Source organism: Mesoplodon densirostris, chromosome 5 (genome assembly GCF_025265405.1).
Source record: "Mesoplodon densirostris isolate mMesDen1 chromosome 5, mMesDen1 primary haplotype, whole genome shotgun sequence".
NCBI classification, from domain to species: domain Eukaryota; kingdom Metazoa; phylum Chordata; class Mammalia; order Artiodactyla; family Ziphiidae; genus Mesoplodon; species Mesoplodon densirostris.
The window spans coordinates 53,232,476-53,237,683 of NC_082665.1; the positions used below are offsets into that span (position 1 = coordinate 53,232,476).

The 5,208-nt window shown below is 42.4% G+C and overlaps 1 pseudogene; it reads right to left on the reverse strand.

The window, feature by feature from the left end:
* Positions 1 to 583: 583 nt before the first annotated feature.
* On the reverse strand, positions 584 to 4,165 carry LOC132490446 (small ribosomal subunit protein uS19-like; annotated as a pseudogene).
* Between the last annotated feature and the right edge of the window lie 1,043 nt (positions 4,166 to 5,208).

Here is a 5,208-nt window from a genome sequence, read left to right on the forward strand (position 1 = left end):
AGTCCCAGAATATTTTAGTGGAAAATTATTTACAAACCACACAACTTCTCATTGCTACTAGGCCTTTTCTGTGGACAGAGTCAGGAAATGTAGGGGGTTTTTTAAGAGAAAACAAAGTTTCCAATTCAAATTTAAGACTGTAGGTTTATATTTACTTGTTTTACTTTACATGTGTATGTTTTCTCCCTTTTCTCATGATGAAAACCCCTCCCTTAACTACCTTAATGTAATTACCCAGTTTTATCTTAAACACACCTTTTGTAGTTTTAAAATAACAATGTATTTACTACTAAAAGTAATCACTTGAAGTTATTTTTTTAACCTGAAGTAACTTTCATCTCTGTGTGGTTACATAATCAACAATTGAGTTCATTTGTTTTTTGATAAGAAATTAAAGTATTTGATTTTTTGTCAGTCTGATATGTAAGATAGATATTTTAACTTATTGTTAATGTGACATCCCTAATTTTGAGCAACATTAAGTATCTTTTGTATTTCTTTTTATGTAAAAGTCACGGAACACTTTTTTTTTTTTTCTTTTGAGAAGGCTCTTAGTTTATTGGCTGTCAGGCTACTTGAGGGGTTAGAAGCACGGGAAGTGGGTGGTCCTGATGCCGGGCCCACTGTACTTCACGGGCCTGTAGGTGGTGGAGAACTCGCTCATGTAGGTGCCCATTATCTCAGGCTTGATTTCCACCTGGTTGAAGCTCTTGCCGTTGTAGACGCCCCTCCCATGCTACGCACCATCTCAGGCAGGACGATTATGACCCTCAGGTGCAGCTCTACCACGCCGGGCTTCTCGTGGGCGGCGCCTCGGTCTCGGTCTTGCGCAGCCGCTTTAGCCGGGAGTAGGCGTCCTCCGCAGGCTGGTTCCGCCGCCCCGCCGCCCCGCTGCCCCGCCGCCCCACACCCCCGCACCCCCGCAGCCTCGCGGCCCGAGCTGCTGGTAGGACTTGGCCAAGCAGGTGGTCGAAGTTCACGCCAAGGTAGGTGAACTTGCGGAAGCTCTGCTTCTTCTGCTCATTTTATTCTTGGGTTGTTGGCTTTTTCTTCTAAATTTTAGATACCCTTTATATTTTAGGGATATTGTATTGGCCAGGAGTCTCGAGAAGCAAAGCCAATAAGAGAGGGAGAGAAAGAGAGAGACTCTGCCTTAGTTTAAGGAATTGGTTTACATGATTGTGGGGACTTGCAAGTCTGAAATCTGTAGAGCAGGCTGGAAATTCCAGGCAGCGCTGTTGTTACAGTGTTCAGTCCAAAATCGGCAGTCTGGAAGTCTGCTGGCTGGAAACTTAGGCAAGGTTTTTATGCTGCGGTCTTGAGGCCAAATTGCCACTTTGAGAAACCTGTCTTTGCTTTTAAGGCCTTCAGCTGATTAGTCTCCACGCACAGTATGGAAACTGACCTGCTTTACTTGTCTACCAATTTCAGTGTTCATCACATCTAAAAATACCTTCACAGCAACGTCAAGACTGGCGTTTCATAAACAATAGGACACCGTAGCCTAACCAAGTTGACACGTAAAATTATTCATCACAGATACTAAGGATGTTTTCCTCAAGTGGTCAACTCTCTTTTAACATTATCTAAGCTCAAATCTTATGCATAATAAGTATTCAAATATGTTGAGTTAAATTGACAGCTAGTTACAGATATTAGCCATTTTTATGGAACCTAAGATGCCCACTGAGAATTATTAAACTTAATTGGAGTCTCCTGTGCACTTCAGTTGGAATATTAATTTATGTGAAGGTTATGAATAACTTTGCATTAATTTTTTAATCATAGGCCTGCATTTAAGTGAAAACTTTTTCATATTCACAGAAACATTGGGTTTCTTTAAGAAATATCTGCCGGGTGGGATAGGGAGGGTGGGAGGGAGGGAGACGCAAGAGGGAAGGGATGTGGGAACAGATGTATATGTATGACTGATTCACTTTGTTATAAAGCAGAAACTAATAAAAAAAATATCTGCCACAAGATATTTCCACAAAAGGAAACAACCTCTTAATTCTCAAATCTGCAGATATGTGGTTCTTCTATGGTGAATGAAAACATTTGAAAATCTGATAAAGAAGTCCCACAAAATAGTCCATTTATGTGAATTTTGTCTCCCTCCCTGGAGCCACACTCAAGCCTGTTTTTCTCCTAGGAAATGTTTTTTTTTTTTTTTCTACTCTGTCATGCAAGTGGTCCCCCCTAGCATCTTAAATTCCCTGCCTCCTGGCCACCGTGATGTTCTGATCAAGACAGAATGATCAGTGTCCTTTCCTGAGACTTCTTAACTTGGCAAGAGAGAGAACCAATTCCTCTCTAGTGTGGGTGATGTAATCGTCTGAATCCATGCCCCTCAATGTGTTTTCAAGAAGCTGGTCACCTGTGTAAAAGTGAATATGTTAAACAAAAACTAGGTTCGCCTCTTGGTGGGTATTGAGCCGAAAGACAAAACCAAGCCAAAGATGGGGGAGAAGGAAGGATTTATCATTACCTGCAGCAAGTAAGGAGAACACCAGGGGTCTTTCTCAAAGCAGTGTCTCCCCGAACTGCAAAATTGGGGAAGTTCTAAGCTAAGGGAACATGCATACTCATGAAGGGGCTTGAGCAGAGAAGAATTCACCATAACATTGGGGCAACAACGGTTGCCAGAGTCCAGGCTTTAGTTGATTGAAGTCAGGAGGGTCAACATCATCATTCCATCCTGCAGCTGGGTGGGGGGCTTAGTTCCTGCAGAACTCAGACTTGTATCAGATTGTTATGTAGATCCCTTAAGGAGGACCTAGGACTCTGTTTTATTGCTGAACTATTGTTTCTTGACTGCTTTTACTTCTTTCATTCCTGCGTTCCCTTACTTCCCTTAAGAACATTAGTTACTGACACCTGTTCTAGGGCAAGCATAATGGCCAGGCTTAGATCACAAAACAGTTTAGGCCAAAATGGCTTGTGTCAAGAAAGTCGTGCCTGGTTGTCTTTCTCCAGGATCCCTCACCCTATCTGCTTACAGATAATGCCCATCTGAAGAAGAAACAGAGCCACTAGGTGGAGCACCTTGGCTGTATTCCAAGCCCTGATTCCACCTGTTCCCAAGCTACCCAGGCTTCTACCTGTACTTTCTTGATAGAATAAGCTGGTATGGGTTCAGGACCCAGAGGAGTCCTAACATACACAGATGCCCAGAAGTTTGGCACACTGTTTTCAGGGTATTCATGGGCTTCCTGAAGAAGCCCATCTTTGAACCTTTATCCATGATCCTCAAATATGAACCTCTGTTCAAAGCTATTCTTCAATTCTGTGAACATTAGTCTCTATATGATATTTACCCAGGAAAACACTAATTATCAAACTCTTTCACCTGGTAGCTTTCATGCACTTAATTAATCACATTCAACTCTCATAACCACACTTCAGTCAAGTAGACATCTTCATCCTTGTTTTATACCTAAAGACACTGAGGCTGGAAAGGTTAAATAACATTTTCTAAAGTGGTACAGCTAAACTAGACGTAGTGTTTTGTCTCAAATCTGGAGTTTTTCTCCTATACTAAAGTTGCTTTTAAGCATTATTGACTTTGATTGTTTTAAATTGTTTTAAGTTACAAGTTTGAAATTTGTCTTGAAAACTATATATATATAACTGAATTGGAACAGGAATGTAAGCACCCTTGGCAATATAAAAATGTTAATAATGGAAAGAGGTATAAAATATGATTTTAAAAGAAAGTTTTAGGTTGCTTATTTCCATATTCACCTTACCTCAAGCTGTGATGAATAACTCTAACCTTCTAGAGCATGCTGAAATCACAAAGTCCTTAGGAGAAAATAGCCATAGTAATAAAAGTGTCATTATAAATAATTAGAAATGTCTGTCACACATCCACCTTCAAAGGTTTATAGAAAACAACTGGCATGTAACCAACCTGGATTAATCTTGCACTTCAGTTTAGTTTCTGTGAGAATCTAGTTATCCCGGGGAGAGTGAAACTCGCAGAAGAAAACCGTGTGAACAAAGCCCACGACTATGTGGGAGGGCTTGGGTTTTCTCCTAAATGCAAACACATGAATCCGCCCTTGCAAGTTTGAATTTCAGAAATGAGACGGCGGGGCGTTATGCTCCCCATTACCTCGGGGTGGAACAGCCTGCTCTTCCGAAGGAGGGACGGATCCACCATAGAGATAAACAAGCCCCTGCCTGGCCTCTGCACACCTCCCCTGCCATTCCCAGCCCTTCTCTGGTCAAACAAGAGATTTTCGTTTTGATCAGGCAATATCCACAAAAGGCAAATCAGAAAATTTAAGAAGGACTGAGTGAAAATAGACACCAGGAGGACTGTGGCTTCGCTGTGGCTTTATTGCAGCTGCTGTCCCAGATTTTGTCCTCTCTGCGAAGCAATCCCACAGCATCTACCTTCCCTTGGTTTACAAAAGGCTTCTGTGCTCCTTTGTGACTGGAATACATAGTCTCAGTGTTCTCAACAGAGTTTTGAGGTTGTTCAGCGTCTCTGTGATTTACAAGGCCTCCTGGGTATCCTGGATCTGGTTAACTCCCAATTCCCTTACTCCAGGAATGAATATTTTCTGTGCTAACAGATAGAATACTTGCCAGCTCAAAATGAGCTCTCCTTGAGTAGAGGGCACTGTGGTGTGCCATCTTCCAGCTAACCTGGACTCTCCGGCTTCTCTCAGGCTTCTAAGCAGTTGGTCGAGGGAGCAACCAGGCAGGAGGCCCATCTTCTCCTTCCTTTGTCATCCCTCACTGAACCTAATCAGGTGCTTTGAGCCCAGTGGGAGCCCAGGAAATGTTCTTGTCTGTCAGGCTGCTTGTGGTCTCACAGAAGGTGGAACCATAGTGTCACTTCTTCCAAGGAAGGTGCCATCCTTCCCAAGCCATCACCAAGCACTGAAGCTTTGGGATTGAAGCACTGAGGCATTGCTACAGCTACTTGCTCACAGATTGCTTCTCTCAAGTTGTGACAGGGCTGAATTGAAGTGGGCAAGAGGTTCAGAGTAAGTTTTTAACAAGGGGGATTAAGAATATAGATTGAGCAAATCTGTATAAAAAAGGAAGACCCGTTAAAAAGTTGAGTATCAACTACGTGCTAGGCATTTTCCTTTCATGCATTCACTTAAGCATCAACCATTCTTTACCAGAATGCATTCTCTCCATTTCACAATTGAGAGAAGCGAGGCTTGGCTAATATAGGTCCCATGCAGG